Source organism: Jaculus jaculus, chromosome 9 (assembly GCF_020740685.1).
Source record: "Jaculus jaculus isolate mJacJac1 chromosome 9, mJacJac1.mat.Y.cur, whole genome shotgun sequence".
Taxonomy (NCBI): domain Eukaryota; kingdom Metazoa; phylum Chordata; class Mammalia; order Rodentia; family Dipodidae; genus Jaculus; species Jaculus jaculus.
Window position 1 is genome coordinate 107,637,223 of NC_059110.1, and position 13,767 is coordinate 107,650,989.

A 13,767-nucleotide genomic window follows, 5' to 3' on the forward strand; every position below is an offset into this window, starting at 1 on the left:
CCAGACAAAGAGACCAGGTTTCCTAGTCAGTTAGCTTAAAACAGCCTGAGATGGGAGATGCGAAGCAAGTTCAAACAGGCCGCGCTGATCCCTAACCCTGGGCTCAGGTTTGCAAAGATCAAAGGACTCAGCTACGTGTGGGAGGGAGGGACCCAGCATGCAAATTTCCTTCCAGCCCCTGTTTTTTTCTTTTCTTTTTTTTTTTTGCTGTGGGGTTGTATCTTATGTTTATTTTGGTCAAAACATTAGGTCCACCTCCTCTGACTATTCATCCTCAGATTCATGGTAAAGTTATTTCCCATTTTCTGTGCACCTCTTGGCCTACAGCAAAGAGTCACCCACAAGTGTGATGGGTGGTATAATTCTGGAATTAAACATCAAAAAAATAAAAATGTCAGTTTTTTTTCAAGGTAGATTCTCATTGTAGCCCAGGCTGGCCTGGAACTCACCCTGTTGATCCAGGCTGATCTCATACTCACAAAGTGCTGGGATTAAGCTGGGCATGGTGGCACACGCCTTCAATCCTTCAATCCCAATCGGGAGGTAGAGGTAGGTGGATTGCCTTGAGTTCGAGGCCACCCTGAGACTACATAGTGAATTCCAGGTCAGCTTTGACTAGAGCGAGACCCTACCTCAAAAAAACAAAAACAACGTGCTGGGATTAAAGGTATATGCCACCATGCCTAACAAAATTACAGTTTTTAAAAGGATTTTATTTAAAAATTTACTTAAAAAATATTTTTACTTACTTGCTGGCAGAGAGAATGAATATGGGGGCACCAGGGACCCCTGCCACTAGAGATGAATTTAAGACACGCGCCACACTGCGTCTGGCTTTATGTGCGTGCTGAGCAATTGAACCCAAGCTGTCAGGCTCTGCAAGCAAGTGCCTTTACCCACTGAGATATCTCTCCAGTATTTTTTTTTTTATTGTTGTTCAAAGAACTTTAGACCCAACATGGTGGCACATGCCTTTACTCCCAGCACTCAGGAAGCTAAAGTAGGTGGATGTTATGTGTTCAAGGCTAACCTGGGGCTACAGAATGAATTTCAGGTCAGCCTGGGCTAACGTGAGACCCAGCCTTGAAAAAAAACAAAAATTAAAAGGACTTTTAAAAAGCAGGTATTAATAGCCGGGTATGGTGGTGCATGCCCTTAATCCCAGCACTCAGGAGGCTAAGACAGGAGGGTCTCTGAGTTTGAGGCCACCCTGAGACTACATAGTGAATTCCAGATCAGCCTGGGCTAGAGTGAAACCCTACCATGAAAAACCAAAACACAGCAGGCATTAAGCATTGACTATGTCACCCTCAGGAGGCGCACCAAGGAAACATCTGCATTTTTTTTTTGGTGATAGGAAAGGCCAACGGCAGGAAGGCTAGGTGTTATAAGTCGCTGGTTAACCCCGAGTTCTGGTTGCCTCTTGGACCTGGGTCTTCCAAGGGAGGACCACCAAGAGTGCCTCAGCTGTCTGGCTCTACTTGTCTGGGAACAGTTTGCACATTTTATGAGCAGAAGTGGTCATTTTCCCCAGGTGCCCTGGCAGAGAAATTGCCCCAGGTCTCCACGGGATCATTCAGCCCTTCCCATTGAAAACACACCAGATGTCTTCGGGAGTGGAGCTCACATGTTTATAGCGCTGGTGCCTTCCCCAAGCTCTTTAGTCCGGCCGTTGTTTTCTCCTTGACATTCCTGGGGAGCGATGAGGCCAGAAGCAGCCTCCCCATATTTGGAACAGGCACATGGATGAAGGTCTCACAAGTCTGTGGGAGGCAGAAACAACCTGTTTCATTTTCCAGTATCAGTTCAGGGAATGCTTTAACCCACAGCAAGCTAAGCTGGTGAGTTGCAGCTGTTGGAATTTTCTGGAAATTCCCAATAAAACATGCAAATAATCTGGGGGATTGGCACAGATCTTCTGGCCTTTTTTTAAAATTTGGATTTCATTTTTTAAATATTTATTAATTCATTTATTGAAAGAGAGGAAGAGGCAGATGGAGAGAGAATGGGCATACCAGGGCCTCCAGCCACTGCAAATGAACTCCAGGCACATGTGCCTCTCTGTGCATCTGGCTTACACGAGTATTGGGGAGTTGATTCTGGGTCCTTAGGCTTCGTAGACAAGCACCTTAGTTGCTAAACCATCTCTCCAATCCATGCTGGCCTTTTTAAAACAATGAGGACACTACGAAATGATAGTTTATTTCTTTATTTCTATTTTTTAGTTAGAGACAGTGTCTCATAATCCAGGCGATAGCTGATGCCAGCCTTGAACTAATACCTCTTCCTCTTGAGTGCTAGTATTATAGTTGTGTGGCACCATACTGGGCACCTTTATAGTTTAGAAAAGGACATTTTAGTTCAAAAATTTTAGGATCAACGTTGGAGAGATGGCTTAAGGGTGCCCAGGCTCTCTTGCTGTAGCCCAGGCTGGCCTGGAATTCATTAGTCTCACCATGCCCGGCAAATTAAAAATTTAAAAAAATTGTTTATAATTTATTTGACAGAGAGGAGAAAAGCAGAGAGAGAGAGAGAGAGAGAGAGAGAGAGAGAGAGAGAATGGGTGCACCAGGGCCTCTAGCTACTGCAAATGAACTCCAGATGCATGTGCTACCTTGTGCATCTGGCTTATGTGGGTCCTGAGGAATCAAACCTAGGTCCTTTGGCTTTGTAGGCAAGTGCCTTAACCACTAAGCCATCTCCCCTGCCCCAAATTAAAAAAAGTTTTAATTGCAGAAGATGTTCAACATAAAATATTATATTCTGGGACTGGAGAGATGGCTCAGCAGTTAAGGCACTTGCAAGGTTCAGTTCTCCAGGACCCACATAATGCCAGATGTACAAAGTGGCACACGTATCTGGAGTTCCATCTCTCTCTTTCTCTCAAATAGATATATAAAGATCATGAAAACTTTATATATATTCTGTAGCCAGACTTGGTGTCATAGACCTCTAATTTCAGCTACGTGGAAGGCTGAGGCAGAAAGATTGCAAACTCAATGCTTGCCTGGGCTACAGAGTGAGTTTAAGTCCAAACTGGGCAAGTTACACTGTTTTTTTTAAAAAAAAAAAAAATGCTGGGTCGTCTCCAGCCACTGCAAACAAACTCCAGATGCTTGGGCATCTGGCTTATGTAGGTCCTGGGGAATTGAACCTGAGTCCTTAGGCTTCACAGGTAAGTGCCTTTACCCCTGAGCCATCTCTTCAGCCACTTGAATTCTTTTTTTTTTTTTTTAATTTATTAGAGTGAAAGGAGAGAGAAAGAGAATAGACATGCCAGGGCCTCCATCCACTGCAAATGAACTCTAGATGCATGTGCCACCCTGTGTATTTGTCCTGGGAAATTGAACCCAGGTCCTTTGGCTTTGCAGGCAAGCGCTTTAACTGCATGTCTCCAGCCTGAATTCTTTTTTTTTTTTTTTTTTGAGGTAGGGTCTCAGTCTGGCCCAAGCTGACCTGGAATTAACTATGTAGTCTCAGGGTGACCTCCTACCTCTGCCTCCTGAGTGCTAGGATTGAATGCATGTGCCACCACACCCAGCTTCCAGCTTGAATTCTTTAAAAAAAAAAAAAAAAGTTACTTTTGGGCTAGAAAGATGGCTCAGCAGTTAAGGCACTTAACTGTGAAATCTCAGGACCCAGGTTTATAACAATAAAAATACTGAAAAAACAACAGGCACTCAGGAGGCAGAGGTAGGAGGATCACTGAGTTTGAAGCCAGCCTAGGACTACAGAGTGAGTCTAGGTCAGTCTGGGCTAGAGTGAGACCCTCCCTTGAAACAACAAACAACTAATAAAAAGAGGACCAGAGGGTTTGAGGAGACTGCTAAGTGGATAATGTCCCGCCATGCAAGTGTGAAGATGTAAGTTCAGAACTCCTGTAGAGCCAGACATGATGGTACACGTCTGTGTTCCCAGACTCCAGTCGTGAGATGCAAGACAGAAAGAAGAGACTGCCTGGAAGCTGCGGCCCGCTGTCCCAGTGTGGGCAGCAGTGAGCAGAGCACTTGAGGTTGTCCTCTGACCTCCCTTCACATGTCACTCCCCCGACTCAGTGGTAGAGCACTTGCCCATCATGTGCGAGGCTCTAGGTTCATTCCTCGATACTGTATGTATACATAAATGGAATGAATAAACAAATGGGAAAGTAAAATGTTAATCTCAGATCACACATTATAGGGCATGTCACTGATTGTTCATGTGTTACAACTTGTGGTTTGAGCCAGCCCAACGGTTCACGTTGGTAATCCTAGGTACTTGACAGGCAAGTTTAAGGCCATGCTGGCAGTTTAGTGGGACTATCTCAAAACAGTGGCTCAGTGATAAAATGCTTGCCTACTGCCTTTAACTCACAGGACCAGAAAAATCAAACAACCCCCAGCCTTGCAGGTGGATACTATAGCCCACAATGCTACCCAGTGAAGCCACAGTATCAGACAAGCATGCTAACGAAGACGGAAGGAAGCAAGGAGAGCTTCTCCCCACCCATGATTTAGAGCATTCTGAAAGCTCCGGACACTTGAGGTTGCCCTCTGATTTCCACACGCACACTGGCACATGTGAGACAACATTCATACACAACAATTAAAAACAAACAGGTCCACATCTCGTTTCAGGAGGTCCAGACATGGGCTCCACCTTAGTCATATGAATTGCTTAATTAAAATTGATTTCCTGGGAGTGGAGAAATTGCTTAGTGGTTAAGACACTTGCCTGCAAACACTGGTTAAAAGCACTTCCTCAGTAGTTGAAGCTTGATGGCCTGGGTTCGATTCCCCAGTACACAAGGAAAGCCAGATGCATCAAGTGGTGCAGGCACCTGAGGTTCATCTGCAGTGGCAGGAGGCTCTTGTATATGCTCATCCCCCACCCCCGCCCCAACCTCTGGTTGCAAATCTTTTTTTTTTTTTTTTTTTTGATTTTTCGAGGTAGAGTCTTGCTCTAGCCCTGGCTGACCTAGAACTCACTATGTAATTTCAGGGTGGCATTCCCTCTACCCCTGCCTCCTGAGTGCTGGGATTAAAGGGGTGCGCCACCATGCCCAGCTGCAAATAAAATTTAAAAAATTATTAATGACAAAAGCGATTTCCCAGATTGGACAGAAGAGCTGGGCTCTGCTGCAAAACCTAAGAATGTCCTCAGTGGCTGTGTGCAGATGGGGTGAGAAAGCTGAGGACACAGATACTCAACCACAATACAACATCCAGCTTCATTTCTCATTTTCTCCCAGGCCCACCACAGGCCATATAAGCTGCCAGGTTTAACAAATAAACATACAGGCCGCCTGGTTACATTTGAATTTCTGATAAACAACACATGATTTTTTTAGAGTAAGTATATCCCTGGATTCAATTTTAGCCAGCGTTCTGTACTTTATATGGCAACCTTATTTGCAGCATTAGTCATTATCCCAAATGTTCTCATGGGTCGCTAGAGAAGGCACGCTCACATTCATCACAAGTTGCAGCTCTGTGCACAAGGCTTCCAGGTGCTTTTGCTCGGGGCCAAAATTTTGTAATTTCCCTGATGGCCTGAAGAGATGCAGTACCAGACTTCACCAGCGGGGGGAACTATTCTCCTAAAATCGATCCCCCGGCGAGTTCCAGGGGCTTTAGGAAGGGAAAAGGAGGTGAGGGCACAGTGAATTGGAGGTTCTATTCGCTGCTTCTGTCTCCCCCCTTAGAGCTCACTTCTCACCCTACCACCCTGCCAGAGCTATTTCTGTGGATCGAGAACTCGTTCTGTCACTTCACTCACTCCAAAATCACTTCCAAAGTTCCGCGGTTACCTTCTCAAGGCAGCATAAAAAGCCCTTCAGGATCCGACTGGAGTCTGTTTTCCCTTCGTCAACTCTTGCTACTTCCAGCCTGCTCTGCCCACCCACCTACCTCACACTCCCAGCACTCCCATTCACCATGAACTATCTGCAGTTTCCCTGTATGCTATTTATTGTCATGCTTTTGTGCCACCCGGAGTTCCCTTTGCTTGGAATTTCCTTTTCCACTTGGTGCTTCTAGCAACGATTCATTCAACACACCGCACCCGTGTGCACTGAGACAGACCACAGCACTACGCTATGCACTGGAGAGACCAGGAAGGGGAAATCTGCCTGGAGCCCCTTTCCTGATTCCCAGCGGGGGCGGTGGGAGAGGGCACCAAAAAATACCCAAGTAAATAACAAAGTACTTGGACTTTGTTCAAGGATTTACTGATCTATCTTCCTCAAATAGAGTTGACTGATCCCTCTGGGACTCTCCGGTGGCTTTCATGTTAAGAGTCCTAAACCCTAACACCTGCACAGTCATTACAGCGAACACGCATGAATGAAATAGCCAGTTTAAATTGCTAGGAAAAGAGCTGAGGATGTAGTTCAGTTGGTAGAGTGCCTGCCTAGCATGCAAAGTCCAGAGTGAAACCCTGGGTTCAATGCCCAGCACTGTATAAACCAGGCATGGTGGTACAATGCGTCTACTCTCAGCACTCGTGAAGTGGACACAGGAGGATTACAAGTACGAGGTTTGGAGCTGGAGAGATGGCTTAGCGGTTAAGCCACTTGTCTGCGAAGACTAAAGACCCAGGTTCAACTCCCAGAACCCATGTAAGGCAGATGCACATGATGGCACATGCGTCTTAAGTCTGTTTGCAGTGGCTAGAGGCCCTGCTGTGCCCATTCTCTCTCTCTCCTCCTCCTCCCTCTTTCTCAGTAATAAATAAATACAAATTTTAAAAGCTCAAGGTTTTCTTCTGCTACAGAACAAGTTTCAGGCTACCCTGGGATAGATGAGATCTTGTCTCTAAATAGTAAGTAAATTAAAAAAAAATAAGTCATTACCAGAAAGCTGGAAGAAGCCATTCTGCATGCAGTTCAATGGGAGAAAGAGAAATAACCAGTGAAGATACTCAACAGTGGACACTGAAAGCCTTATATCTGGCCAGCCAGGCCACATGAGCCAACGGGTGCAATAGTGGCACGTCTATCATGGTGGAAACCAACTGCCCTCTAATTGGACTGGAGGCCCGCTCCACGGGAGGGAATACATCCCTGATACTGCAAACTTAAAACAGGGGTAGTCATGAGCCCTAGGGGTGTAATGTCTGCTGTTGTCTGGCTAAATGTATATACTATGCTTATCAAACTGCCCAGTAAGCACATCTCTTAATGTTCATACCCTTATATTAATGCTACTCTCACTTTTGGCAGAGAATCTTCTCTTTTCAGATGGCAGTGACCTTGGGAAGACTCAGAAGGTATCATGGTGATGGAAAGAAATGACCGCAGTGCTCAGTACTGCAATATCTCTATCACACCTCCCAAGGCTCAGGTTCTAATGCGGAAGAGGTGGCAGAAAGAATGTAAGAGCCAAAGGAAGGGCAGGACTCCATACAACATGCTCCCTCCAGACACAAAATGGCCTGGATATCCATGGCCTCACAGTGCCTGCACAAGACCATCATAAGAGGAGGAAAAGATCATGACATCAAAATAAAAGAGAGACTGATTGAGATGGGGAGGTGATATGATGGAGAATGGAGTTTCAAAGGGGAAAGTGGGGGGGAGGGCATTACCATGGGATATTTTTTATAATCATGGAAGTTGTTAATAAAAATTTGGAAATAGGGCTGGAGAGATGGCTTAGCGGTTAAGCGCTTGCCTGTGAAGCCTAAGGACCCCGGTTCAAGGCTCGGTTCCCCAGGTCCCACGTTAGCCAGATGCACAAGGGGGCGCATGCGTCTGGAGTTTGTTTCTCTATCTGTCTTCCTCTCTGTGTCTGTTGCTCTCAAATAAGAAAAAAAAAAAAAAAGATCTACTTTCCTTAAAAAAAAAAGATTTGGAAATAAAATAAAATAAAAATAAAAGTAAAAAAAAAAAGTCATGAGAAGAAGGTGAAGAAATCAAGGTGGGCTGTGACCTGGGACAAATGGAGAGTGCAGTGGCTGTTGCCTCCTCTTTACCTGCGGGTCAGGTTTGGCTTGGTGCCACCATGTTTATGAGAGAAAGGAGGGAGGGAGAGAGAAGGGAAGGAGCCAGAGAATGGCAGTTTGTTGATGGAAGTTCTTATTGCCATTGCTATGGGCTTGGGACAGATGGAGCAGGAAAGCCTGTCACTGAATTTATTGCTGAGTGTGCGTGTGTGCATACAAGTGTGAGTCCCCATGTGAGCAGGTGTGACAGCTGGGAAATGTGTCTAAGATCCATCAGCTCTTTCCTCAGTGGGCTCGCAAGTTAGCCTTCCTCTTCTTGGAGGATGGGAGCAGGTGCCGGAGAAGGCACGGCTCATGGTGGACTTACTGGCTTCCTTCCAGGTCCTGCAGCGGCTGGCACAGAGATCAGAAAGAGCTTAGAGAGGTTTTTGGTACCAACTGATGCATCCTCGGGGGAAGGTGTCTGGCAGCTGCTGCCACCCACTGCCTACACACCAGAGTGCCCCCTGCATAGTAAGCAGTCATGTGGGTCAGAGTGAAAAAGCTTTCTCTTCTCACTTGTCCAAAATGAGATCATCAAAATGGTACTTTACCCTGCGTTGGGGGAGAAGACTTAAGAGTGATCAAAACTCCAAGTTAAAGAGAAGGATGGGGGTGGTTTATACTCCTCATTGTGGTGCCCAAAAACAGAGCAGGCACTTGACCTCAGAGTGGTCTTGTTGCTTTTCTGGAAGGCTGTGCTGTCCTTTTCATCCCAAGGGGACGCTGCCTCACACCCACATGCATTCTCACTGCCCCAGTGAAGAAGGGCATGCCTTTAAAAAATAGACATCTAAAGCTTAGAAAGAATGTTTTACCCGAGCAGGAAGCAGAGCCTCCATCTTGGCCCTGAAATATCTTGGAAATCTTTCTTTAAAAAAAAATTATTTATTTGAGAGACAGAGGAAGAGGCAGAGAGAAAGAGAGAATGGGTGCGCCAGGGCCTCCAGCCACTGCAAACAAATTCCAGATACATGTGCCCCCTTGTGCATCTGGCTTATGTGGGTCCTGGGGAATCAAACCAGGGTCCTTAGGCTTCACAGGCAAATGCCTTAACCCCTAAGCCATTTCCCCAGCCCTTGGAAATCTTTCTTAATGTGGTAAAACAGAGAAGGTACTGGGCAGCCTCACTAACTCACTAGGCTGGGCTCACTCTCTAGGCTACACTATGGGAATTTAATTCTTTTTTGTTGTTGTTGATTTTGCTTTCTGAGGTAGGGTCTCGCTCTAGCCCAGGCTGACCTGGAATTCACTATGGAGTCTCAGGCTGGCCTTGAACTCACAGCGATCCTCTAGCTTCTGCCTCCCCAGTGCTGGGATTAAAAGTATGGATATTTCTAAACCACACTGCTCTCTCGGATGAGAAGTGTCTGGAAAGATGGCTCCTCCCCAACCCAGCCCAGAAACCTAACCTGTGGCCCGTGGGAAGCTTTGTAGCTAGATGATCCAGCAAGCAGTCTCGAAGGTAAGCTATGGTGGTATGTCCAGAGTCCAAGCTTTTGGTCTGGTCCTTGTTCTAGAGTGACCAACAAGCCAGGCGTGGTGGCGCACACCTTTAATCCCAGCACTCGGGAGGCAGAGGTAGGAGGATCGCCGTGAGTTCAAGGCCACCCTGAGACTCCATAGTGAATTCCAGGTCAGCCTGGGCTAGAGTGAGACCTTACCTTGAAAAAGAAAAAACAAAAAAACAAAACAAAAAAACAAAAAAAAAAACCAGAGTGACCAACAAAGTAGGGGTGCTCCAGGGGCCCATGGTTCTGAGCTGTGGACCTGGGGATGGAAGAATAGGTTTTGAATTGGAGAGGCTTTTGCTGAAAGGACAATTAATGTGGCTTGAGCCCTCTGGGTTCTAGCCCCCTTTGATAGAACCTGTCTTTCTGAATTCTTAGGAGCAGGCATACTGACATACAGCCTGGCTGTGTAGCTCGGATTGGCCCCAAACTCTCAAGTATGAGGATTCACAGGCCCATGCCATTATACCCCACTCTAAGTCAGTGTTTTGAATCTGGAAGTGAGAACACTCCCTAACCTTCCAGCTTCTCAATGGTGTTTTTCTTTCTCCTCCATTGTATTTCTCTCTTTCTGCCCCCTCTTGCCCAGGCTGACCTGGAACTCAGTCTGTTGCCTGAGGCTGGCCTCAAGCTCCTAGTAATCCTCCTACCTCAGCCCCCTAAATGCTAGGATTGTGGCTGGATCCACCACACCCAGTTAACACTGAACTTCTCACCCTCGTGCCTCCAGGTCTCATGTGCTGGCTGGGATTACTGGCATAGGCCACCATACCTGGTTTCTATTTGTTTTTCGAGGTAGGGTCTCGCTCTAGCCAAGGCTGACCTGGAATTCACTATGAAGTCTCAGGCTGGCCTTAAAAGCACAGTGATACTCCTACCTCTGCCTCTTGAGTGCCAGGATCAAAGGTGTGGCCATCAGGCCTGGTCTTTTGTTGTTTGCAAGGTAGGGTCTCACCCTAACGCAGGCTTAAAAAATTTTTTTTTTTTTTTTTTGAGATAGGGTGTCACTCTATAGCAGCCTGACTCAGAAGTCATGAGATCACAGCCATGTGCCACTACACCTGGGCCTAGCTCTCACTTCTAGTCCATACATCTGGATTTCTAGTCATACCAAGGGAATGACTCTCTGGGGCCACCACCTGACTCTGACCCACTTACTCCAATGCTTCATTCTCTCCTTCCCTTGTGCACAAGCTCCCTGCAGCCTCTTCCATCCCTGCTGCTCCCTTCCAGAGGCCAGTCTCCCGGTCGGTCTCCTTGCTTCTCCTGTCCTCTCGCTCTCCAGCACTGGGGTGTACAGGGTAAATACTTCCCTTGGGACGAATTCCTCTCCTTGTTTCTGCAGCTTCTGCCCAGTTACCCCACTGGCCAGGCCGGTTGGGAGCCCTTCCCTCTGGCCACTCTGTCTCCTTCTCTCCATCATCCACAATTATCCTCCACTTGGGGGTGGGGCTTGGAAGCCAGTTGACATAAACCAGGAGCTGTTAGGCAATCCACTCTGTGTTCTGGCTTTGAGGGTCCCAGCAGAGCTAAGAGAAACTTGGAGAAGACGACGCTGTGGCATAGGCCATTAAGGGCTGCCAGACCTAGTTTTAACTTAGGTGAGATCAAAAGCTTTTTAGTCAGGCAATCTTTGAAAACAAGGGCCAGTGACGTGAGGGAGGATCCCAGGCCTTCCACAGAAAACAAAGCTGTGACTCAAGGCAGCACCAAGATGTTTCCTTGCTCATCTACGTTCCCGAGTTTAATGTCTTTGGCTTGGGAATTAACGTTGAGGCTTTCCAACACAGATAAAAATAGACCTCATAATGCCATCACAGGCACTTCCCGATAAGGTGGCCTTTTAAGGGAAGCCTGGCTCCCAGCAGAGGGTCTGAGTCAAGGAGCCTTTTGGACTTGTGTTCCCGGTTCTCATAACCAGCTTGTGGCCAAACAATGGAGGCAGGAAGAGGAAGCTAATGGAAGCTTCTGTGTCCCAAACTCCAGGAACCGGCTTCTTGAAAGGAATGTGTATCTTACTCACTCATTTATTCACATATTCATTCCACACACATCTACCTGAAGAGCTGTTATATGCTAGGAATGTTGCTTGGTCTTAAGAGCCATGAGAGAGAAAAAAGAAAAAGAAGATCTCTGCTCCAGGGAGCATATTCTGTTTCGAGAGGGAAAGTGGGGAAGGAATCAGTCAAGTGTGGCACAGGGTGAGAGTGCAGGGGAGAAGCGTGGGAAGAGCTAGCTCGGGACTGGCACCTTTCTGAAGGAACAGCTGGCTCAATGAAGAAACCCGACAATCAGCAAAGAATAAATAAGGCTCAGCTGGGTTAAGCACAGGGAAAGGGGTAAAGCAGACTTCTAGGATGAGGGACAGTATGTGCCAAAAGTCAGAACCTAATCTACTCAGGGAACTGCAGCAGGTCTGTTTATGACCTCGAACCCCATTGCTAAGGGGAGGAAGAGCCTGGAGACAAAGGCACAAGAGACTTTCTTCTCTGTGAAGAAATGTGTTCTGTATTTCCCCGAGGGTAGCAAGGAGCCATTGAAGTGTTGCATGCAAACATGTGATTGGATCAGATCGGCATTTAAAATGCTCACTCTGGGGCTGGGGAGATGGCTCAGTGGTTAAACATGCTTGCTTAAAAAGCCTAACAGCCTGGGTTTGATTTCCCAGTATTCACATAAAGCCAGATGCATAAGGTGACACAGGCATCTGGAGTTCATTTGTAGCAGAAGAGGCCCTGGTGTACCCATCACACACTCTCTCAAAAAATGTAAAATATAGCCGGGTGTGGTGGCACACACCTTTAATCCCAGCACTTGGGAGGCAGAGGTAGGAGGATTGCCATGAGTTTGAGGCCACCCTGAGACTACATAGTGAATTCCAGGTCAGCCTGGGCCAGAGTGAGACCCTACCTTGCAAAACCTAAAAAAATTAAAAAAATTTTTTTAAATGTAAAATGAGAGCTGGGCGTGGTGGTGCATGCCTTTAATCCCAGCACTTGGGAGGCAGAGGTAGGAGGATCACTGTGAATTCAGGGCCACCCTGAACCACTCTGAGAGTACAGAGTGAATTCCAGGTCAGCCTGACCTAGAGTGAGACCCTACCTCGAAAAACCAAAAAAAAAAAAGTAAAATGAAAATGCTCATTCTGGCTGCAGAATAAACAAATGGAGAGGGCTGGGTGGCCAGAGAGCAGGCTTTTGTGATCCAGGGAAGAATTGGGTAGGGCTGAGAGATGAGTCAAGAATGACCTGTCAGAACTTGCTGATGCATTGGATGTGAGCTGGAAGAGTCCAGGATGCTTCTTGGTCCCCAGGCTTGTGCTGTTTGTGAGACAGAGCTGCTTCAAGAAGCAGGGTTCAGATCTACTGGTTATCAGGTGTCTAAGAGATAGTTTGGGCAAGTCTAGGGCAGAGAAAATGCAGCCTGGGTATATTCTTTAAGCAGATAGATGGCAGTGGAGTGGCAGAGAGTGAGGCATCTCTAGGTAAGTAAAGACAGTGTGGTGAGGAGAGGAAATGAATGAATTCAACAAAGGCCAACACTGGGTTGGAGAGATGGCTCAGTGGTTAAAGGTACTTGTTTGCTTCCAAGAAAAGCCAACAGTGTGTGTGGGTGGGGAGTGGGGGGAGTGCAAGATTAATGGTCTTCTGGGGCTGGCCTCCAAGCTTCATTTCCTCCCTTTCCCAACAGGAGTATCTTGAGTGATGGACATGGTGGTGCACGCCTTTAATCCCAGCATTTGGGAGGCAGAGGTAGGAGGATCTCCATGAGTTCAAGGCCACCCTGAGACTACATAGTGAATTCCAGGTCAGCCTGGGCTAAAGTGAAACCCTACCTTGAAAAAGAAAACAACTAAAGAGTATCTTGATTTACCTTTGGGGAATTCCTTCCTTCCTGCTGTCCCTGTGCTTTGCCTCCTGGGACAAGCATCTCATACAGTCCTCTGACTCACCCTTTTGTCATCTCTGGACTTTGAATTTGTGTCTGGACTGGTTTTCTTTCAAGATAAGAGTCTCACTGTAGCCCAGGCTGACCTGAAATTCACTGTGTAGTCCCAGGCTGGCCTTGAACTCCTACATCAGCCTCCCAAGTGCTGGGATTAAAGTCATGTGCCACCACACCTGGCTGGACTGGTGTTTTGTTTTTCCCCATCTCTCTTCTCCACCCGCTTGCCTACCAGCCTTCCACGTATGCTTCCAACTTTCATCAAAGTCTTCTCTGACATTCCAGACAAGGTTGTGGTACCCATTTATTCATCTAATTAAGTATGTTCCAAGCACCTTTTGTCCATGTG